The 24,847-nt window shown below is 47.0% G+C and overlaps 1 long non-coding RNA gene across 3 annotated transcripts in view; it reads right to left on the bottom strand.

The window, feature by feature from the left end:
* Positions 1 to 24,474, bottom strand: part of LOC106700829 (uncharacterized) — a 164,987-nt gene extending 140,513 nt beyond the window's left edge. For 2 of the 3 annotated variants that reach the window (XR_011467435.1, XR_011467437.1), the window contains exons 1-3: positions 24,143 to 24,474; positions 23,913 to 23,954; positions 23,043 to 23,323 (exon numbers count right to left, since the gene is read on the bottom strand). This is a non-coding gene — a long non-coding RNA (uncharacterized lncRNA). The remainder of the gene's footprint in view (positions 1 to 23,042; positions 23,324 to 23,912; positions 23,955 to 24,142) is intronic. The other variant, XR_011467436.1, reaches the window with a different exon arrangement.
* Positions 24,475 to 24,847: the final 373 nt, after the last annotated feature.

Here is a 24,847-nt window from a genome sequence, read left to right as displayed (position 1 = left end):
TCTAAGCAGAGTTCCATGTAGGGGACCATTTTTAATGCACAGCAAAGGTCTTTCTAAGGAGAAGACATCTGTGTGGAGACTTGATCAGGGAGACCACCATATAAAGGGCCAGGGAAAGAGTATGCAGGCAAAAGGAATAGCAAAGGACTTTGCTCTGCCTCAAGGTCAGAATAAAGGTCAATGTGGCAGAAAGGGAGTAACTTGAAGGAGAGGATGCAAGATGAGGTTGCAGGATGGCAGGAGCCAGATTATAGACGGCTTTATAGATCACAGCACAAAGTTTGGGTTTTATTTTAGTGCAATGGGGAGCAGAGAGGGCTTTAAGAATTTTTTTCAGTTTTTCATAAAGGAGTTTAAAAAATCTATTAAACTCTTCCAAAGTGGCTGCACCACTTTGTGTTCCCATTGGGCATTCCAGTTGCTCCACGTCTTTGTCAACACTTGGCATGGTCAGTCTGCTCAATTTCAGCCTTTGTGTTGGGTGCACAATGATATCTTGTTTCTGTTTTCATTTTCCTCGTGACTAATGGTGCTGAGTACTTTTGTATGTGTTTTTTGATGGTTCATACATCTTCTTTTGCCCATTTTTAAATTGGATCATTTGTCTTCTTATTTAGTGAGTCATAGGACTTCTTTTAATATTCTCAATACATGTCCTTTGTCGGATAAATGATTTACAGACGATGTTTTCTCCTGCCTTTCCATTTTCTCAACAAAGTCTTTCAAAGAGCAGATGTTTTAAATCTTGATAGAGTCCAATTTATCATTTATTTTTATTTTATGGTTTATGTTTTTGTGTGTCCTAACTAAGAAATCTGTGCCTACTCCAAGGTCAAAAAGATTTCTTAATATGTTCTCTTCTTCTAGAATTTATATAGTTTTAGCTCTTAGGTTTCGTTTATATTGTTTATGTTAAAAAGCATACACTTACCATATATCTCAGCAATTCAACTCAGATATCTACCCAAGGCAAAGAATCATATGTCCACAAAAAGACTTACACTTGGCTGTTCATATCAGCATTATTCATAATAGTTAAAAACTAGAAATAACCCAAATATCCATCCTCAAGTGAATACATATACTGCAACACACCCATGTGATGGAATGCTTCTCATCAATAAAGGAACCAACCACTGATTCATGAAACAACACAAATGGATCTCAAAAACACAGTCCCAAGCAAAAGAAGGCAGATCCCCACCCCCTGCAAAAAAAATCCATACTGGATGATTTCATTGACATAGAACTCTGAAATGATCAAGTTCCTCTACATTGACAGAAAGTAGATTAATGGTCAACCTGGGACAGAAGTATGAGTGAAGGCGGGGAAGTGACTGAGGAGGTGCTGTAGGGAACTTTGGAAATGAAGAAGAGTGTTCTATACCTTGACTGGACTAGTGGTTACATAGATGCATATATTTACCAAAATTCATTGAACCATACACTTGAAAGGGATGCATTTATTTTGTGTAAATTATACCTCAATAAAGTGAAATTTTGAAAACTAAGAGCAAAACAGAGAATATGTCCAGGGCAGGAACCAGGGAGGACTTAGGCCACTAAGTCATCCAAATGAGAGAGATAAAGGTGGCTTGGTCCACGGTGGAGGAAGCAGGAAGTAGTATTGGCTGGTACAGGTATTATTATGTTGTTGTTGCTTTGCTGCCTTGTTTTCCCATGAGCCAAGGACAGGCTGTCATCTGTAGATGAACTGACTGTTGCACCCTCTCCGCTGCCTGCCCTCTTCTCTGCTGAGTCATCTCTCAAGGTTATCATGGGGAACAAAGCTCTTTCATCTGGACCCTGCACAGCTGACACACATAATCAGGAAACCATGTCACTGGTCAAGGTAACCAAGATCACCTGTGGTGTCACCCCCAGGCTCCCAAACCACTCCTCATTCTAAAAATGGCCTCTAGGCTTGCCCCTACTCTATCTCTGTAAACAGAAAGACTTGGGTTTGTTTTTTTGTTTATTTCTTTTTGCTAATGAAATTCCCTTACCTAAAATTTCTCAGTGGCTCCCCATTTACCCTGAGAATGAATGAGAAATTCCCTACATAATCTGAGCCCGGCCAAATTCCATCCTCATCTCTCCCTGCTCCCTTCCCCAGGATAATACCATCTTATCTTTCAGAATTCAGCTTAGGTGTTGCTTCCTCCAGGAAGTCTTCTTGGCCTGCCCCTCAGATGTGAATCAGGTTTTCCTACTCAGTACCTTGAGAACACTTTTTCTGTCATCAGAGCACTTAAGCACCATGCATTTTTATTGCCTGTCAACTTGTCTATTGCCTCCAGATGGCAGGGGATATGCACAGGGGTTGGCACACTTGTGGTTCATATTTGTTAAATGTCATAGGCCATATGACCTTCAGTGCAGGAAGGAAAGCCAGGATTAGAAGCCACTACTGGCTGACTTCAGGAACTGTGTTCTATTGCTCACACAGATGCCAGAGGAGGCATGTCCAGAGTCTGGACTAGCAGGTCCCAAAAAGCCTAGGGCCCAAATGTGCAAGGACCTGGAATAGCAAACATGCCTCAACTGTCCTCTCCTACATCTGTAACAGACATCACTAATGGATCACAACACTCCTGAACCCAGGCTCAGATCCAAGCCCTAGCCAGTCTCTACCAATCAATCCAAGCCAGCACCGATATGTAGTGTAAATACATGTGATCTATTGTCCTATAGCCCCCTTTAGCAGGCAAGGAGGATGAGGCTGGAGGGGGATCTGGTTTCCCAATACACACGCAAGTTCATGTGAAAGCAGGGACAGGATCTTCCTCTCCCAGTTCCGTGCTGTTCTCCTACACCTCCTGGCCTCTGAAGATCAGCTCCTCATTCTGTGTGGTCAGCCTACCCTCAGGATGTCTGGAGAAAGAAGTCTATCTGTGAAATTAGACCAGGTGACTCACAGAAGGCTTTGAAGACAAGAATATCTTAGAATGGCCCAGGGGACTATCTTTCCTTTTGTAAAGTTGTTCAGAGGCAACTCCAGCCTTTCTCTCTTTCCTGTGAGTCTAGCCAGCTCCCTGCAAGTCACGTGCTCCTCACCATCATGGAAATCCAGTTCCTGCGTACGTGGACTGCGAATGGAGGAAACTGGAAGACTTCCCAAGACACACGCTAAAACACAATGCCCCACTTTCTCCTCTTTCAAAAAGAAACTTTTTGCTTTGTGATGATTTCAGATTGGCAGACACATTGCAAAGATGATACAGTAAGCAACTACATTCCAACAGAAATTAATTTAAATAAATACATAAAATTAACAACAACAAAAACAGATGATACAAGAATCCCCATTTACTCTTCACCAAGCTTCCCCTAATGTTACTACCTCATCTTACCATGGGTCCCCAAAATGAAGAAACTGATATAGGGACATTATAATGAACTAAACTCCAGAGTTTATTCAGATTTCACCCCTTTTTTTTTCTGTCCCAGAATCCAGTCCAGGAGACCCCATGACTTTGAGCACTTTCCCTTTTTTGATAAATCCCCTCCCTGACTTTCTCCCCTTATCCTGGCAGCTAATTTCTCCTGGCATTCAGAAACGGATGTTGCTTTGCTCTGCTTCATTTTACAAATTATGGTTTAGGGGTAGGCTTCACCCAATTATTTCTAATATTGCAAATGACCCTTCTTCAGCACATTCATTTTTCCTCTTTCGGTTTTAAAGTCTAGTTCACATCATCAAAATGGCCACTGGCACTTCCTGGAAAACTTGGCAGAGTATTTTACTGTATTTCTTAAAACAAAACAAAAAAAAAATTTGCTCTTTCTTTCCAGCCCCCACCCCCCACCCCAAACTTTGTTTGTTCTTTTATGACTAAGGATATTTATCTCCTGCCTGCTTTAGAAGTTTATGGGCAGCTTTTCCTTTGAATTCCAGGCCAAGGTCAGAAGCCTTTTGACTGTGATGTCACAGGGTGTGGCCCTGGTTACCACTGTGACATCAGCAGACAAACCCGGGGGCCCAATGGAGTGGCGGGGAAAGGCTTTTTCAAACAAACTCTTTCATCTGCAGTTTGAGAAGAAACTGCCAATGCTTTTGGAAGAAGTTTTGAGACATCGTGAGAAGTTAAAGGAAAGAGTTAATAAGATTTACTACCTTCCCCCCAAATGCCACAGACCCCTAAAGAAGTCAGGCCACAATCAAAGGCTGCAGACTTTTGAAGGGGAAAAAGTTAAGGGAACAAATACATTCCTAGAAACCGGAACCCTGTGTCTGTAAAAAGACCATCAGCCACAAGAAGAAACACACACACATGCACGCACACATGCACACATGCACGCACACACGTACAAATTGACTATCAACCAAATTGCCCCGAGATGGAATGTATTTCATGAGGTGTCTCCGGGTCTTTAATCTAATCTAATCTGTCTCTCCCTCGGCATAAAAGTGAAAGCAAAGAAAGGAATTACAAGTCAGGAATGCTTGGTTTAAAAGGCTTTTTCATAAAAGGAGAAAACAAAAAGAACAAAAGCAGAGTGAACACTCAGCAGACAGTTTTCATGCCATTAAAACAGCATCTTGAAAAATGTTCATCTTTTTTCCCTTAGGGTCAGGGGAAGCAAAGCAAAAAAAAAATGTGTTTTTATTGTGAACATGTGTCAAGAGGACTCTGTCGCATAAGCTCGGTACCCACAATATGTATATTTGTGTAGTAATTAATGTGAGATCAGAGACGTGCATTTTGCCAAAAGGCCATTGTCAGCATGGGGTGTATTATGTGGGTCAATAATCTAGTTTTCCGAATGCAGTGTACAAGCCCGTTCCTTGTAATTAAGCTCTCTGTCATCTAACGACAAAGCAAGCAAAAGTGACTCCCAGACCGGATTATACCTAAAACACGGTTTCCAAATGTTTCTTCTTGGCAAATCTTTTAAGGAAACTCTATGCAGAAGGAATGTCAAGACATCTGTAATTAGATCTTGGAGAAAAGGCTGGAAGACTGGGGGCCGGTTTTTATTTTGTCTCTCCAAGAAACCCCATGTAATTCTCTGTCTTGGCTGTCACCGGGCTTATCCATCATGGGTCCTTGATAGTCTGTCTAGGCCTTGCCTGTCTCCTGGGGTCTCCAGGAACACTCTTGTGATACGCAGTTTCCCTTGCAAAGTTCACTGAAGCAGCTGTGAAGGCAGAAAGGGGGGCATCCAGTCTTGGACTAGGGCTAGGCTTCGAACCCGGTGAGATGCTGTTTCTGAGGATTTCTGCTTTATGAGGGGTCTGGACATCTGATGAAGAAAGCAGGTTGGAGTGCGTTTTGTGGGCCCCAGGGCTGCATTTTGGAAGACACTCGTATGGCAAGGAAAACTCATTCATTTAAGCTTCTCAGTGGGGCCACAGGGAGGTTCGTGCGTGGTGGAACCTGGGTGCATACTCCCATCCCGTTCTGAGAGACATGGGTCTGCACCTGTCTCTGGTTTTACATGGTTTTATGTGTTGCATATGAACATGCTTCCGCACGCCTGTGGGTCTCAGGCATGTGTGGTAAGCATGTGATGCCTCTCTGTGCATGCGATGGGGCATTGTGGGGGGGGCTGTCTCCGAGCTTGTCACCCAGTGTCTTTCAGGGGCTCCTATGTGTCGCCCCAGGCAAGGGGGAGAGGATTCAGAACCGAGAAATAGCCTGCATTCACCATACATCATATTCTCTTTTTCCAACCAATAGGCTATCTGCAGACCTCTCAGCTCTTTATCACCCAAATACGATCTTAGGGTGTTCGAAAAGCAAAACACATCATAAATCTCCAGGCTGGCTAGAACCTGGAGACTTTTAAAAAAGAAAGAGAGAGGGAAGCGGGGGAGGGAGGCGGGAGGGGCGAGGGTGGCTAAGGGAGCATTTTCATGAAGCGTTTCTCCTTCGCTCCAGTGTAGAAGCAATTTTCTCTTGGCGCTATGTGGGCTCAGTCCTAGTGTCTGGGGTTCCTGCTCTCCCCCGACACCCTCCCCTCCTCCATGCTAACAGTCAACAGCAGATGTGTTCCGCTTTATAAACGCTGGCCAGCTGGGGAGGCTGCGGCCAGCGTCCACACGCCTCTTCCAAAATTCTGGTGCCCAACGAGGCCTCCGCAAGGAGAAGGACTTGCGGGGGGTGGGGTCTCTCAGACACATCTTGAGGCCTGCTTGTTTCCAGAAACTTCCTTGGGGTTCCTTGAAAGCGGAACATTCAAGGACCTAGAGAACACCTACCGCCTCTGTTTGTGGCATCCCCGTGGCTGTGCGGCTGTTCCCTAAGACCTGGAAATGGAGCCTTCCCTGGTGACTCGGTGGTAAGGAACCCGCTGGCCAATGCGGGAGACACAGGTTCAATCCCTGGTTTAAGAACAGCCCGAAACTAAATGCATAACTATTGAGTCTGTGCTCCGTAGAGCCCAGGAGTCGCAACTACTCAGTCCACATGGCACAACTAGTGAAGCCCACATGGCCTAGAGACCGTGCTCGGCAACAAGAGGGGTCACCGCAATGAGGAGCCCTCGCACCGCAACCAGAGAAATGCTCACACAGTAACAAAGACCCAGCACAGCCAAAATGAAAATAAATAACTGTTTAAATTATTTTAAAGTAGTAAAAAAAAAAAAGACCTGGAAATGGCAGAAGGATCGTAATCTGGAGTCCTCTGGATGGAAACAGGGTTGGTATGGGTAACAAGGATTTAGGAAAGAGGTTCAAGACCAAGCCATGAAATGGGTGCAAAGAAGGGAGCTTGATCATTGCCCATGTAAATGATTTTTTCCCCCCTCCAGAAGATTAAAAGGGCTATTTGTTTTTAGAAGTCTCAACTGGGCCTATTGGTTCATTTCACATATCAGTCTGCAGCGTGTTCCCCTCCGCAGGGCTGCCCCGGAGAACACAAAGGCAGGAAATTCAACACAGGCCCGGTGACATCTCTGTTTGGGGTGTGTGTGTGTGTGTGTGTGTGTTTGTACAGAAGCTGAGAACAGTGTGTTGTCCTCAATCTGATCATTGCCTTGCAGAGTTGTTGTTTCTGCAGCTTTAGAAACAGATGGGGGATTCCGTAAGAATCCTTTAAATAAAGCTGCTCATAAACCGTCCACTGCAGGGTTTGGGAAGGAGATGAAACCTGTCCCATTTGGATTTTTTTTCCCCTAAGACAGTCTTCTCTGATTCTCCAAATGTGTTCACTTAATATGTTTCCCCATCAACACATATACTTTTTGATTCAGATGTGAAAATACATAGAGAAAAGCACATATGTCATAAGTGTACCCAGCATCTAGATTAAAAAAAAAATCCCCAGAAGTCTCCGTGGTGTTCTTTTCCAGTCTCTGTTTCCCACTCCTCAAAGGGCAACCACTACCCTGTTTAGCAGTGCCTGGTTTCTGCACCCTGTTGAAGTGGAATCCCACAGTCTCACACTTGAACCTGGCTTCTTTGGTTGAAAAAGAAGTGAGGTGCGTCCCTGCTTCTCTGTGTATCTGTAGATCAATGAGTTTCAACCAGGCAGTGTTATGCCTCCAGGGGATTTGGGGCTGTGGACGTTCTTGGTTGTCAGCACTGGGGTGCAGCTAGCAGACCTGAGTCAGGGATGCTGCTGAGCACCCTACAATACACAGGACAGTCCCCCACATCAGAGGATCATCTGGCCCAGAAGGCCAACAGGGATGAGGTTAAAACCTCCAGTCTAGATCAATCACATTCAGGACTGTTCTTTGATTCCTCGGAAATACCAGTTTTAAAGCTTCCTGGATTTCACGCAGGCACAGCGGAGTTAGCCTAAACTAAACTCCAAGTTCAAAGCCTCGACTCAGAGGCAGACCTCTAGTTCTATGGCTAAGGTGGGGGCAGGGAGAGTTGTGAGGGACTGGGGGCAGAGACAGGAACTCAGCCCCATGTGTGTGTGCTCAGTCAGCTAAGTCACGTTCCACCCTTTGCGACACCATAAGCTGTAGCCCACCAGGCTCCTCTGTCCATGAGGATTCTCCAGGCAAGAATACTAGAGTGGGTTGCCATTTCCTCCTCCAGGGGATCTTCCCCACCCAGGGATAGAACCCGTGTCTTTTGTGTCTCCTGCATTGCAGGTGGATTCTTTATACCACTGAGCCACCTAAGAAGCCCCCATGATGCCTTAACATTGCCTACTGACAAATTCAACCTTAGAAGGTCTTCACAAGTCATCCGTGCTTCTTTGGCAAGCTGGGGAAGGAAATGACAGAAGCGTTCTGACGAACGGAGTCCCATGGCGGCACATAGACATAAACAGACAGCCGCACAAGTGCAAACATATACCCACCACGGCTCTGAACACACACACACACACACACACACAACTCAACAACAGGTCCACCCTCAGAGAAAAAAAGACTGAAGTTGTTTTTAAAGACACCCCTTTCCAAGTCCAACTGCTTAAAGAAATAGTTGGGGAGTAAGCTGGGGGAAGGGAGATAAACTGGAAAATTGGGATTGATATACACACACTACCCTAAATAAAATAGTAACTAAGAAGGACCTACTGTGTAGCCCAGGGACCTCTGCTAAATACTCTGTGATGGTCTATATGAAAAAAGAATCTAAAAAAGAGTGGATATATGTATAACTGATCCACTTTGCTGTACACCTGAAACTAACACATTATAAATCAATTATACCCAAAAAAACTTGAAAAAAAAAAAAAAGATGACTGCATTCAAGGAAACCTAGTCAAGACAGGGACCTCATCTGCCTATCCCAGGGGCCTCAGCTGGGTTTCTCAGCCCCAGCCCTGCTGTTGTTTTGAACTGGATAATTCCTTGGTTCAGAAACTGTCATAAGCATTTCAAGATGGTTTTGGCCTCTACAAACTAGAGGCACCCCACCTCATAGTGTGTCTAGATATTGTCCCACGGCCGGTGGGGACATTGCCCCCAGTTGAGAATCCCTGATGTAGCCCAGTGCTGGACTCACAGAAGCAGCCCCAAAGGAAGTGTTTGTTGATTGAACAAGTGAACCACTTCTACTCTTTCCTGAAAATAAGTGAAAGCGCGTGGAAATTCAGCCAACCTCTGCTCTTCGAAAACCACGTGTGTGTGTGCGTATATGTGTTTGCCTACTGCGTTTTTGTTGTTTTTTAAGTTTTTTTTTTAATTTGGACCATTTTTAAAGTCTTGAATTTGTTACACTATTGCTTCTCAGAAAACAACAAAGTTCTGCAATGTAATTATCCTTCAATTAAAAAATTAATTAATTAAAACATGTTTTAAAATAAAAAAAGAAGAAAGCTGGAAAAAAAAAAAAAAAACACTGCTTCTGTTTTATCTTTTGGTTTTTTGGCCCTGAGGCATGTGGGATCCTAGCTCTCAGACCAGGGATCCAACCTGTGCCCTTTGCTTTGGAAGGCAAAGTCTTCACCACTGGACCACCAGGGAGGTCCCTACCTACAGTTAAAAACAGAAACACAGACTTCCCGGGTGGTCCAATAGTTGGCACTTTCACCGCAAGGGACGCCGGTTCGATCCCTGACTGGGGACTCAACAACAAACAAAACAGAGATGGCCCAGGGCTCCATCCTAGGCCAGGGACACCTGGTCTCCGAGGTTCAGGCTTGGGCGGGATAACGAGGGTCCTGCTGGGGTGGGGGTCCTCATTGCCATCACGACAGCCCTTGAAGGAGGGGTCCCCAGGGAGATGCTTACGCCACATGTGGTCTGTTGTTTGACAGGGACATTTAAGCACTTTTCCGGACCCTGATTGGGTTTTAATTGTGTTTGGAATATTGCACTTCCACACACACCAGCTGAATTCAGAATTGTTTTCACATTTCCCTTCTCTTTTCTCTGGCTTGTCTGCGGAGCTGCAGTTGGTTGTGAAGGGCGGGGGGGTGGTGGGCGGAGTAGAGAGGAGTGATCTGCATCAGAAAGTGTATCTGTGGAATTTTCCACACGTTAACCCATTGGAGGCTTCCTTTAAGCTCTGAATTTCCCAGGATCCATGGGTGTGTGACGAGGCTGGGACGTGGGGCTTCTGGTAGACTTAGGTGTAGGCTAAGATGTCTACTGTCTGCAAGGAGAAGACAGTAATTCAAGATTATACATTCATTCAGCGAACACTCCAAATACCCAGCACTGAGTATAAAAGATAATAAAAGGGAGGGACGGGGTGGGGGGAAGATAATAAAAGATGTTTCTCATCTTCAAGTAGCAAGAGAAAGGGTAACAGCTCATTCATCATTTATTAAGTGCCAGGCATGTTTTCTTCCAATTTGTAAATATTCACTTGAAGAACGTTCAAAATAACCCTCCAAGGTAGTCCTATTATTCCTCCCAACTTACAAGTGAGGAAACTGAGGCTCCAAAAGATTCAGTGTGTGCGCGTGTGTGTGTGTGTGTGCACGCGCGCGCGTGCCATTTTTAAAGTCTTTACTGAATTTGTTACAGTACTGCTTCTGTTTATGGTTTGGTTATTTTGACTCCGAGGCATGTGTGATCTTAGCTCCCAGACCAGAAATTAAACCTGCACCCCATGCATTAGAAGCCAAAGTCTCAACCACTGGATCATCAGGAAGTCCCCAAAAGGACATGATTCTGAAGCGACAGAGCCAGGACTTAAAGTCAAGTGGAGTCTAGCAAAGATTCTCAACCAGGGGCAATGTGGGCCCCCAAGGTACATTGGTGGGTGGAGGCAGGGGAGGCTTCCCAGGTACTGCAATGGTAAAGAATCCACCTGCCAATGCAGGAGACACAAGAGACACAGGTTTAATCCCTGGGTCAAAAAGATCCCCTGGAGTAGGAAATGGCAACCCGCTCCAGTGTTCTTGCCTGGAAAGTTCCATGGACAGAGAAGCCTAGCAGGCTACAGTCCATGGGGTTGCAAAGAGTCGGACACAACTGAGCACACATGTACACGCAAACACACAAGGCACCAGCTGGTGTGTTCAGTGCAACAGCCTCCAGCCTCCAGCAAGGAGTCAGTTTCTCCCTCAGTAAACAGCTTAGGTCGTACTGAACCTCAGCTGTTAATGATCTCTTAACCAGAAATGGAAGGACTGATGCTGAAGCTGAAGCTTCAATGCTTCTGCCACCTGATGCCAAGAGCATCAATGGAAAAGACCCTGATGCTGGGAAAGATTGAGGGCAAGAGAAGAAGGGGGAGACAGAGGGCGAGCTGATTGGATGGCATCATTGATGCAATGGACATGAGTTTGAGCAACCTCCTGGAGATGGTGAAGGACAGGAAACCCTGGCATGCTGCAGTCCACGGGGTCACAAAGAGTCGGACACAACTTAGGGGCTGAACAGTGACAATGACAAACCAGAAATGATCTTATTTCTTCCTGTTACACCAATAAATTCATAATTTCATATGCAGTCCTCTGCATTTTCTCAATTCCATAACCGTCGGCTCCATCCTGGCCCTGCATCATATTTTTGTGTGCTACCTTGGACGGATCATCCGCTTCTCCTGGCCTCACTTTTCTGTCTGTAAAATTGTATTTAATTATATCTCCCTCCGGCACTCTTGGGCTTCCCAGGCGGCGCAGTGGTAAAGAAACCATCTGCCAATGCAGCAGATCCCAGAACCTCATTGTTCAATCCTTGGGTCGGGAAGATCTTCTGGTAAAGAATCCACCTACCAATGTAGGAGACCCCGGAGACTCAGGTTCAATCCTTGGGTCAGGAAGATCTCCTGGTAAAGAATCCACCTCCAATGCAGGAGACCCCAGAGACTCGGGTTCAATCCCCGGGTCGGGAAGATCTCCTGGAAAAAGACATGACAGCCCACTCCAGTATTCTGGCCTGAAAATCCCGTGGACAGAGGAGCCTGGCGGGCTACAGTTCATGGGGTTTCAAAAGCACAGCACAATGCACTGATATCAGAACACTATATCAAGTGACCATTGCAAGGATTAAGTTAGCTGCTGCTGCTGCTGCTGCTGCTGCTGCTAAGTCGCTTCAGTCGTGTCTGACTCTGTGCGACCCCAGAGATGGCAGCCCACCAGGCTCCGCCATCCCCGGGATTCTCCAGGCAAGAACACTGGAGTGGGTTGCCATTTCCTTCTCCAGTGCATGAAAGTGAAAAGTGAAAGTGAAGTCACTCAGTCGTGTCCAACTCCCCGCGACCCCATGGACTGCAGCCCACCAGGCTTCTCCGTCCATGGGATCTTCCAGGCAAGAGCACTAGAGTGGGTTGCCAGCTAGTAGATGGCAGATGCCCTCCCTCAGGTCATAGCACACAATACCCTCGCCAAGGATGCTAATTCTCCTTTTTATACTTTTGTCTTTATGACCTCATTTCTTCCCCCAACTCCCACCCTTGCCCCCAGTTTTATTTGACAAATAAACCTGGGAGGATAGGTTCCTCTAGCTATTTCCATCCTGTCTAGACCATGGCTTCACTTTGGTAAACAAAATCATGAAGCAATCCTCATGGATCCAGATCTGGCTGAGCTGCAGAGTCACAGAAAACCTGATCACAGACTCTCCAAACAACGTTATATTTCACCTAAGCATCTTTTGGGTTGCAGAGTAAAATAAAATAAAATAAAATCCTCCCAAGAGAAAATTGAGTGTGTTCCACCTCAGTGGTATTCCATGAAGCAGAATTCTCAAAGACGCAGGATCTTTTTTGTTATTGTTTATTTATTTTATTCGTTTATTTTGGGCTGCTGTGGGTCTTCGATGCTACAAGCAGGTTTTCTCTAGTTGAGGCATGAGAGGGCTACTCTCTCGTTATGGTGCCTGGGCTTCTCATAGCAGTGGTTTCTCCTGTTGCAGCACTCGGGCTTCACTAGTCACAACACACAAGACTAGCAGCCCCGCAGCGTGTGGAATCTTCCCAAAGCAGAGATCAAATCCATGTCACTTGCACAGGCAGGTGAATACTTAATCTCTGGACCACCAGGGAAGTCCAAGGACGCAGGATCTCAATGCCATAGAACATCTCCTCTTGGGAAAAGTATCCCAAATTAAGAATCAAGCACAGGCCACTGAAAAGATGCCCCCTGGAAAAATCTCACTCAGGCCATTCTTCATCAGCTCTGATTCTATCACGTCTGTGGAATCACTATGATTTACAAAGACGCCCCACTGTCCTCCCCCTTTTTGGATTTCACAAGCACGAATTACGCCAAGTGCCTCAGCTAGAGGCTGGGAATTCAGAGAAGGAATCCCTGGCCCCAGAACTGCAGAGCACTGAATCCATCTTCACCCAAGCAAGTCTTTCCAACAACCCAGCACTTAACAGACTAGAGAGCATCTTGCTAACACAGGCAAAGTTGAGTGAAAAGCCAAGTCCAGCCAGTGCTGTTTTACTCGCTAAGTCATGTCCAACTCTTTTGTGACACCAAGGACTAGCCCGCCAGGCTCTCTGTCAATGGGATTTCCCAGGCAAGAATACTAGAGTGGGTTGCCATTTCTTCCTCCGGGGGATCTTCCCAATCCAGGGATCGAACCCGGGTCTCTTGCAGCTCCTGCATTGCAGGCAGAGTCTTTACCACTGAGCCACCTGGGAAACCCCAGTTCAGTATGGGGGAGTCTAAATGTGTCTCCCAACCAAGAGGCCAGACAAAAATGAGAAGAGTTGGGAGCAGGGACTGGAGGTGGTAAGAAGCAGGTGAGATGCAGGAAGTCAGAGTAAATGGGTTGGGGGTGGTTAAGTGGAGGCAATATCCCCAAACAAGGCTATTCCTAACAGGCTCCTCCCTTCCTGCCTTTTACACGTGCATGCTCAGTTTAAAAAAGAAAAGATTCGCCTTTCTGGCTTCTTGGTAGTCCATGGGGCACAGTTTGGGTTAGAAATTGTAAACAGAGGTCTGCCAGGAGGATTTGCGGGGAGTTTCAATTTCTCATCAAGGAGAAAGGCTCAAGAAGAAAGCTTTCTGACGCCATCCCTGTCTCCTTCCTGTCTGGATGCAGATGTGATGCCTGGAGCTGAGGCAGCCATAATTGAACATGAAGAAGACAGGCTCAAGCAAAAAGGCCAAATGCTAAAGATGGTGGACTGATAAAAGGCAAAACCAGATCCTGACGATCTCATAAGGCAGGCCACCTCTGAACTATTCACATATGAGGAAACCAACAACAACAAACACCCTCTCCTTGTTTAAAGGACTGTTAGTCAGGATTTCTGCAACCAAAGGTCATCTTGGGGATTCAAATTTCTTTCTTGCTGTATAAGGCTGTGGGTGCGGTACACCTTTGTTTAATGGGCTGTGAGTGGGACATATATTCCACCTGATAAAGTGTTTACAACACAGCAACTAATCTTTGAGAAGAGGTCTTTGTGAACAACTAGAAATAATCTAACTGCTCAGTGGCAGGGATCGTCATTGTTCAGCCACTAAGTCATGTCCAACTATTTGCGACCCCATGGACTGCAGCACACCAGGCTTCCCTGTCCTTCACTATCTCCCTGAGTTTGCTCAAACTCATGTCCACTGAGTCGGTGATGCCATCCAACCATCTCATCCTCTGTCACCCCCTTCCCCTCCTGTCTTCAATCTTTCCCAGCATCAGGGTCTTTTCCATTGAGTCAGCTCTTCGCATCAGGTGGCCAAAGTATTGGAGCTTCAGCTTCAGCATTAGTCCTTCCAAAGAATATTCAAGGTTGATTTCCTTCCCATTGACTGGTTTGATTTCCTTACAGTCCAAGGGACTCTCATGAGTTTCTTCTCCAGCACCACAATTCAAAAGCATCAATTCTTCAGCACTCAGCCTTCTTTATATATTAGCTAAACCTTGGTGCATCTTTATAAAGGAACACAATTCTACCCCTAAGAAATAATGGTGTAGAGACAAATTCATTGGCAGGGAGAAGTGAATTCTATGTTAAGATTTTTTTTGTAATTGTACCAAATAGCACTTTTTTTTTTTTTTTGGCTGTACTGGGAAACTGGTGGGATCTTAGTTCCCAAACCAGGGATCAAACCATAGTCCCCAGCAGTGGAAGTGAATAATCCTAACCACTGGACCACCAGGGAATTCCCTATGTTAAGAATTTTTAAAGCAGTTATCAAACAATATGGGGAAAAGTATCTAGAAAGATATTCACCTGAAGGTAGATAGTGGTTACAATGTGAGCTTTTGTTGGTGGTGGTTTTGTTCTTTTCCATATTACTTGAATATTTTACAATAGGTATATATAATTTTTGTGAATAAAAGCTGTCGTTAGCAACATATGCAATCTCTTTATTTTCATTTAGAATTCATATACCATATCCAGGAGACTGGAAAGATATATGGTAATATATGAATACTAAGCCCCATGGGGTGGGATTACAGGTAATTTTTTTTCCTTATCTGTCTTTTCTACTTTTTTCCAGTAATGAATATATATTACTTGCTTAATTTTTCAAGTTTTGTTTTTGAAAAGCTGCTCCTCTCATTATCTTTGCCAAAGCCTCCAAACCTCCTCTTGGGAAATATTTTAATCCAATCAAGATCTTCTGGTCCCAACAACAAACTCAAGGACTGGCGTCCTGTGATTTTAAATAACAAGGAGGATGTAAAATTAGGAGACAGTGGAGTCCTCAATTCCTGGTCATCGTCAACTCTCCAAAGCTGGAAGCCTCAAGAACTCCCTGAATTGCTTAATCCAACCCGTTGGTATTGCATTTAAAACCCCAAAGCAAAAGACACAGGGTGATAAGAGGGAAATCCCACCTCCTGATACCAGAGATAAGAAACTCTCCATCCCTTCTCCTCGGAGATAAATCATGCTGACCCACTCTCCACGGATCTCCTCTTGGAAGAAGGATCATAAAAATATGGCAGGCCAAAGCATTTGGGCAAGTTTGATGGAATGACAGAATGTCGGGAAAATATATGATCAATTGAGCAGAGGTGGCTGTCAGTTTGGGGGCTCTCTGGAGTTCAAGCATGCCCATAAAAGAACTCAATATCCCAACGACTCCCCCGGGGAGAAAGAGATCTCCCTTCAGATCCAGCCTGTCACCTAACATCGGTGAGCCGGCGTCCCCCGGGGGGAGCCGGGACTGGTTTTATCTGCGCCTGAAAGAGCCAGAAATGGAAGAAAGGAAAGCCAGAGGGGTAGACAGAGGGGTCTTCTTAAATGATTTAAGGCTCCAGATCGTCCCCTCCCACCCAAGTCCCTTTGGTGCTGTAGGGGTCCCAGAAAAGTCAGCCCACAGAAGAGTAACAATGGAAAACAAGATTCCCCAGGCCTGAGGTGGGAAGGAAGACAGAGGGCCCAGTTGCCGCTGTCTCACAGGACTCACGCACAGGGCCCCCAACATGCGTGACCTCGGGTTCACATCAGCATTGCTGATCAAAAGAGGCAGCTCACTGCGTCCTGCCCAGATTTCCCCATCCCGGGAGGATTCAAAGTCACTGGGCTTCGCGGCTGGTGTGGATTCCATTAACCCGGAGGTTGGCGCTACGGAGACTTCTCCAACAGTTGAGCATCAAACGTAATGAATCATGAGAAACCAAGAGCTTGGGCCAGCCCAGTGACCTTTAAAGCAAGATAATACTACTCAAAGGGAACATAGCTGTAGCACCATGAAGATGAATGGGATGGGTTGCATGCACCCTTCAATTTCCAGAGCAGACAACAGTCTGCGGTGATCTGGAGATGGGAGTCCCTTCATCCCTTCCCCTGCTTCCTCCAGCCTCCAGCTTCCTCACTGGGCCAAGCACACTTCTTTCTCAGATGAACAGGGTGGATGATGCTACATGACAAAGAGCATGCTCAGGGCTCAGTCGCTCAGTTGTGTCCAAATCTTTTTTGACCCCGTGGACTATAGCCCACCAGACTCATCTGTCCATGGGACTTCCCAGGCAAGAATAGTGGAGCGGATTGTCACTTCCTCCTCCAAGAGATCTTCCAGACCCAGGGATCGAACCCACATCTCCTGCATTCGCAAGCAGATTCTTTACTCCTGAGCCACCTGCGAAGCCCCACATGAGATGCAATTTCTTAAGAGAGCATTTTGCATAAGGAGACCCTTGTATGTCCCATGGTTTACAGCATCAAAGCCAATGTAGGTCTTGGTTTCCTGCCCAAAGAAGTATCAATACACCCTCCTCAGAATCCACCAGGGTTCTGAAACATACTAGATCATCTAAAAGATTGTGTATGTGTGTGTGTGTGTGTGTGTGTGTGTGTACACGCACATTCACCCCTTTATTTTTTCCATTCTTCAACTTCTGCATTGCCCCAAGTTTTGCATAGAAATAGATACAGGTTATTTCCAAGATCTAGACCAAATCCTGACTTCAAGAAATCAGATCAATTTCAGGCAGTGCCTGGGTTCAACAAGAGGCCAGTCTACCCAGAAACGTAAACCAATTCCAGTCAGGGCTAGGTGAATACTCAGCAGACAGACGTATTGGCCCCACATAGGCTCAGCTCAGATGCACACACTGGAACATGCACTGCACACTCACACACACACGGGCGCATGCACACACATCCATACACACACTCATTTTGGGCCCGGCTGTCATAAAACTTAAGACACTTATATGGGGGTGAGAGGTCAGGAGGGGAGAAACATTATTTTCTGTTATTAATTACACCTTATCCATTCTACATGTGCTGCACTCGTCTTAGATAAAGTTACAGTTCTATTTTATTAGGAAGCCTCCGGGATCATGTAAAGGGGGATTTTGGATTGAGACAAAGGAAATCGCAGGATGGGGTGCAAGGAGCAGGGGGGTGGGCAGGGGGAACTCATTTGTTCTGCTCCTCTGAAGCCCAGCCAGTCTTCTCCTAGGCCATTTTCAGGACTGAATCTGCACATTCTTGAAATAGCTCGCTCTGCAAATGCCAAGTGAACCTGGTCGCCAAATCAACGCAGTCGTTCATCGGGACTATAGGTTTCCTGGAGGGAAGGACAGGAGGTGAGAGAGAGAGAGGATGGTGAACCAGCTACTGCTGGGTTCAAAGAGAGACGTGAGGCCAGCTAAGTGGGGGGAACTTGGAAGTTCAAGTCCATATCCAAGTCACCCGTGCACGACCCAGCAATGGGCAGCCACTGGAGAGAATGCCCTCTTTGCTGGAAATTCCCACCAGTGAGAATAAAGGGTGGAGATGGAGTGCCGGTGGGTTAGGCAGATGGAGGGCCTTGGGGTTCAACAGGAGGAATCTCTGGGCCTCTTCACCCTTGGAGGACAATCAGAGAAGAAGACCCAATTGTCTACCATGAGAAAGAATAAATGGAGACTCCCCAGGGGGCACAGAGGAGATAAAATGACAGCACGAAAAACAGACTATCTCATTTCCAAGAAGCAGCCAGAAAAGATCCAGGAGGACAAAACCTGGATTTAAATCCTGGGCCAACTCTTTCCCTGGGCAAGCTATCCGTTCTCCCTGAACCTCAGTTTCCCCCATTTGAAAACTAGGAGAAATCACATCAATAATAACGCAGATCACACTGCTGTCACTAACAGCAGCCACAACATTAAAAGGGCTGTGACCGTCATCAGAGGAGTCCGCCCTTCCTAAGGCACTTACTGCAACATAATGGGAAGCGCACCAGAGCCATAAATCACTGTGCAGATATAATTTATTGTTATTAATATGATCTGCCCTGTCTTTCTCCAGCTCCCCCCCCATCCCCACCCCCGGGGCTGCCAGGAGAGTCTGTGCTCTGTCATCATGCACTTGAAGACAGCTTGTTTTGTCCCTTCTCCCCTCTTGTTTCTAATCACAATGTTCTAATTCTCCAGCTGAGGTTGAATTCAATTCTCGGCCAGAGTTAGATGCCATATATTACCCCCTGTCTGGGCAGCAATCTGGCTTCTGTCTCCTGGAGCCGCCGTGGGCCCCGTGCTTCCTAGGCACTGGGCCCTGGGCTCAGATGAGCACGGGAGATGGTTTACAGCCCATGGCTATGCAGCGAGACTTCTTTCTAGGATCCCCCTTTTACACAGCAGAAGACTAAGTCTCAGGAAAAGACTGAAACGGAAGCTCCAAGACTTGGGCCACCTGATTCAAAGAGCTAACTCATCGGAAAAGACCCTGATGCCGGGAAAGACTGAAAGCAGGAGGAGAAGGCGACAGAAGATGAGACGACTGGATGGCATCACCGTCTCAATGGACATGAGTCTGAGCAAACTCAGGGAGATAGTGAAGGATAAGGAAGCCTGGCGTGCTGCAGCCCATGGGGTCACAAAGAATTGGACACAGCTTAGTGACTGAACAACTATAGGAAAGACAGCTTGATTTAATCCCAAGAGTGTCTCACTCCAAAACAGCACATCTTTCTGCCTCCTGAACACTTAACAAACAAAACACTGGGGTTTTGTTTGTCTGTTTTGGTTGGCAGGATTTTAGTTCCTGGACCAGGGATTGAACCCAGGCCCCAGCAGTGAAAGCACCAAGTCCTAATCACTGGCCACCAGGGAATCCCCTTTCACCATATTCTTCTTCTTCCTCTTCTTCCCCTTCTCCTTCTGTTTTCCCTCCTGAATACTTAACATCACTCCACTGAGTCTTCAGACAACTGGGGATCCCCGCCTGTTACTAGAATGTCCATTTCACACACAAGGGAACTGAGACTCAAGAATGAACGGGGGTCCCTTAGAAGAACAGACCCTGCTGTCCCAAGTTGAGGGAAGCATTCAGAAACCCCCAATTCTGATTTCAAGGAACAAGCCAGAGGACGAGGAAGAGGGGCAGGGAGGAGGCAGCCTGCGGTTGAACGGCTCTATCTGCCCATCAGAATGTTTCCTGGGGGTCCCGCCAGGAATTCAGGCCTGTGGGCCCCACTGGGAGTCCTGCCAATGAAGCCAGGCCCTGGACGCCTTTGATCCTTCCCCTCTGTCCATCCCTCCCCTGATGTAATCCTGCCTCACAGCCCTGAGGTCTAATTTGTGATATCCCAGCGGTGGCCCCCAGGGCACCAGGCAAGTAGGGGACTTTGAAGGCCTGGCAATGCTGATAGGGAATTCCATGTTCTGGGAGAGAAAAGAGAATCAGGATCAGTCACCTACTAGTCCAAGATATGACAATTCAAGTATCACATCTGCCTACTCATTAGCTCTCTGTATATTCCGTCTTTTTCCTTGTAAAAGGAAACCTGTGTCTTCGGGTTTCTGTTTCTCTTTGCAGGTACAACCGGGTATTTCTGACCCTCTCCTGGCTCCTTTCCCCTGTATTATCTGTGTGGGGTTAATTCTCTCTGTCTCTCTCTCCTTTTTTTCCCTCTCCTTTCCTCTCTGTCCTTCTTTCTCCTGTGTTTCTTTCTCTCTGTGTCTGGGTGTGTCTCTCTCATCTCCTTCTGTCTTTGCACTCTTTCCACCTCTGCCTCTTCTTCTCCCCCTGTGATCTATCTGCCCCCTTCGATGTCTCCCAGGAAAGCCCAGTTACTCTACAAAACCATTTAGCAGAGGAAACAGCAGCAGTCAAGGAAACAAGGCTCAGGCAGGGAAGATTCACCCTAACTCAGAGCCACAGTGGATGGGTGAACCTGTCCAAAGCCTCAGTCCCCTTCTGTCCATCACTAAGGACGAGACTGGCATCACAGAAGACCCAGGTCACTTCAAGTATCTGAACGTGGTATTAGGAGAGAAAAATACTGCTGATGGGGAGATTCCCGGGAGGTTTGCTATGTGGGGGGTGAAGAGCCTCCACTCTCCCTGAGAACCTTCCAGACACGCTAATCAATTTCCAGTTCACTCTTCCAACATTACTGGGGGCTGCCAAGCCCACACTCACAGATTGATCTCCATTGCCAGGTTTCCCACCAGTTATCACAGCCAAAACTGTCCCCTTGGTGAAATCTTGGAGCGCGTCTACATTTTGAAACTCTGTGAACCAAACGAATGCACACACACGATGCACCAGGGTCTTCCGGCCACAGCCCCGTCCCTGCCTTCAACACACACCATTTAACCTATCAAGCCTCTGCATTTATTGAGCTATTTCATTAACCTTCTTTCATCTAAACTTCTCAACAGATCAGTGACTAGGATTCATCCTCTTTCTATAAACTGAGATGTCAGAAAACTGGGATTCGGACAAACACAGTGATTTGTCCAAGGTGACACAGCCTTGTGTCACCAAGGTAAGCATCTCTTTTCACATGTAGGAAAGACAACTGGAAATTCACCTGAGCTTTGTTTTTGCTTTTTTTTTCCCCTGACCCCTCCACTCACGGACCAATCACCTCAGAGCTGGATTTTGCTTCCAGGCCAAACATACTGGGTTATTTAGCTTTCAGAACCTATACCAGTGCAAAAACATAATTTCTCTTCTCTAGAAAACTACTTCTCTTTTATTTTGGCTTGGGAAATGCTGTTTTCTCCTTCATTTAGGGGCAGGAGACATTCCGGATATTTAACTTTTGGAAGGCAAATTTGGTATACGGATTGTTTTCTGCCTTATTAAACTTTTCAGAAACTGTATCTCTCTTAAACAGCCTGTGGGGGCTCAGCTGCCACCCCGTCTCCACCCCCACCCCCCAAGGACCCTCTGCATCAGCCCACACGTTCCAGCATCCCATCTGCCAGAGGCCGAAGCCAAAACACATCCCAGGGAAAAAGCCGGAGAGGAAGGGGCGAGGCGGAGAGAGAGATGTCTAATCATCGCCCAACCTTTGAAAAGTATCCTGAGCAAATCGAGTTTGTCTAAGATTCATCCAGCATTTAACATTTAATGGGAGCTGATCCGTTCAACATACCACATGCCGCGGGTAAATGGATCCTTCCCCTTTAAGGGTCTGTTGACGTTAGGTGAAGGAGAAAAACAGTTGTTATGATTCAGAAACTCAGGATGAACCCAATTAATCAATGCTGAGATGATTTGAATCATGTGGCAAATGCTTGGTCACCTCTCTGATATCCTACCCCCGTCCCTGGGAAGACGCAGACATGATTGATGTCACCTGTGACCACTACGTCTCCAGGCCAGACCACCGCCCCCACCCCCCTTCCCAAACCCGGCAGACAGAGAAACAAATTAGATCCAAAGACCCGGGATCAGTTTCAGAGGGGACAGGCCTCCGGTTGGGGAGGGGGTGGTCTCTGGGGGGTGCCTGGCCTGGTCTGTCTGTCACAGGCGGGCAGAAGATAGAGGCCAGACCATATGGGGGTGGCGGAGGGAGGCACGCTCAGGGATGGGGTGGTCAGGGCCTCCGAGCCTGGAGCACGCCTGTATCTTTGAGGGCTTTAAAAAAAATTTTTTTTTAGTGTAAAAATAATTGCTCAGGCTTCCCCTGCCTCTTAGAATTACATTCAGGCGTGTCTGCCCTGAGCCTCAACTGGGAGGAAATGGGGTTCACGAGGAAGGGTAGGAGAGAGTGCTCATCAGAGTTATTTCGATTGCTTTGAAAGTTTCTGCCTGTTACACACACACACACACACACACACACACACTTGCCTTTTCCCTGGTAGCCTCTGTTGATACAAATCTGCCCTCATTGATATGAATCTCCAGCCAGGTCAGCTCTACATGCCCATTGTCACCCCCACTATTGTTCTTAATTCCTTTTTTTTTTGTAGCCACACCTCAAGGCATGTGGGATCTTAGTGCCTAGACCAGTGATCAAACCCCAACCCTGTGCAGTGGAAGTGCAGAGTCCTAACCACTGCACCACCAGGGAATTCCCATCCCCAGTTTTTACATCAGCCTCCTTTCCTTTCTTCCTCCCCTAGGAGACAATGGACCATAGGGAAGGGGCTTCTTCTACATTCTTAGATGCCTTGGTCTCTAAAATCAGACCCATATATTCTCGAGGGATTCCTGTCTACACTCAGGCACACATACATCCAAATCACTTCTGGGGTTTATAAACTAACCAGGAGACCTGGTTGTCTCTTCCCCTCTTTTTCTATCTCCTTATTCATTCTTTTTTTTTTTTTTTTTTTGCCGCACCTCAAGGCATACAGGATCCTCATTCCCTGATCAGAGCATGGACCCCGTGCCTCTTGAGTGGAAGTGCACAGTCCTAACCTCTAGTCCACCAGGGAAGTCCCTCCTTATTCATTCTTTTTGTTCTTTCCTCTCCTCTTTGTCTTTTATGTCCCCCTTCCTCCCCTACCACCTTACTTTTATTCATTCCACAAACATTTCCAGACCACTGTGGGCACCTCCAGGGGCTACTGGGAAGATGAGGAGATAAGGTCCCTACCTTTGGAGTGTGCAGGAGAGACGCGAAGATAAAAGAGCAGGGGTGCCCCATTTCCTCATTTTTCTCACCTTCTCCCCAAAGTCTGTGCCGCAGCAGAGTTTATCAGCACCTCCAATCCCGTGTCTGGATCTGACCTCAGAGTCTTTCCTGATGCCAGCCTTCGATGGGGAGCACCGCCCCTGAATCCCTGTGGATAATTCACTTTTCCTTCCTGAGATGTCTCCCCATGATGTCTTCTGGAACCTTCTAGTCATCGTCCAGCTCTTCTTTCTGCCAAGTCACTGGAAATACAAGACAACCAGAACCTCACTTACCTTGTCCAGACTGGATCCCAGGGATCCAGCCCCTAGCTCGGTGCGTAGGTGGTCCAAACACCTGCTGAATAAACAGCATGAGGAGGGCTGCACTGGCTTTCCACTCGACATTACCTGACTGGCTCTACAGTGTGCTCATTTTTCTAAACAAATAATTACATTTAGTCTCCTTCCAGAAAGCCTTTCACATTGTTTACAATGCAGATTCCCAGGCCCCTAAAGAGGTGGATTCCTTAACCCAGGGGTGGGGCCCTGGGAACCATCCCAGGGAACTCTGATGCAGGCCCTCCTCAGACCACCCTTTGAGACGCTCTACGGTGGACAGTGGGGAGCCATTGAAGGTGTAGGAGAAAGAGCAGGACTTGGCAGGTTTTAAGAAGGTCCTGGTGACTGCAGTCTAGCAGATGAAGCAGCAGACGTGGGTGGAGGTGGGGGGAGATAATTACGAGATGGAAGTTCTAGAACTCTCTTGAGCGCTTAGGGGCAAAAATCTTCTTAGAAGGGGGTTTAGGGCACTCAGAGCATATTTATTTGGGGGTATTTGAGGAGAACTCACATGGGATTTCCAGGAGGCTTCCCGGGTTTCTTTCACCTCTGCCTGGGAAAAAAGGCCATTAAAATCCAGAAACGGGCAGGTCTCAAGTGGCGAACTGGCCGAATTCTTGAAGAAAGTTCAAGAAAGGAAAGATGGGCCCCCCTTTCCTTCTTCATTTCCTGCCCCCCTCCATTTCCGAAAGCCCCTTAGCAGCACCCCACACCTCCCCCTGCAGCAGCCCCCGCCCCAACCTGTAGGGTCTGGAGGGACCAGACTCCCAGCTTCTGCCCTCCCAGGGTTCTCAGAACAGCATCTGGCCGCGGACCCTGGGCTCTGGCGGGCGGCATCTGTTTGCAATGTTTGAGTCAGTAGTTTTATTTCTGCTCGGCGGTATAATATAAACTATCCTGTTACACGGCAGGCAAACTGGGCGCGGAGCCGGCTGCTCTGTAGTCCTGCAGCGGGACCAGAGCAGAGCTTAAATGAGCTGGTGGGCTCGGGCAAGGCCCCTGGAGCAGCCCAGAGGAAATGGCTGGTCTTTGGAAAGTTCTCCCCAGGCTGGGCCTCTGCCGTTGGAATCCCAGGGCAGTTGCTGGCTGACCCCGGAAATCTGCACCACCCACGACACCCATACTCGCAAGCACACACAAATCTCCCCCTCTTGCCCACTTCCTGAGGCTGCAGAGATAGGCTACAGCTATCTGCTCCAGGGGTGGATATTAGCCAAAAGCTTGACTTCTGCTCTTTTGTTTCGTTTTGTTTTGTTTGGCCTTACCTCGAGGCATGCAGGATCTTAGTTCCCCAACCAAGGGTCAAACTGGAGCCCCTGCAGCCACAGCACAGTATCTTAACCACTGGATTTCCAGGTACGTCAAAAGCTTGACTTCTAGAGTCAGCCTGCCTTGGCATGAATTCTTCCGGCCATACTATTTCAGGCACAAGCTTTCACCTCCCCG

This window comes from Bos mutus, chromosome 17 (genome assembly GCF_027580195.1).
Source record: "Bos mutus isolate GX-2022 chromosome 17, NWIPB_WYAK_1.1, whole genome shotgun sequence".
Classification (NCBI taxonomy): domain Eukaryota; kingdom Metazoa; phylum Chordata; class Mammalia; order Artiodactyla; family Bovidae; genus Bos; species Bos mutus.
This window is presented reverse-complemented; position numbering and strand designations above follow the sequence as displayed.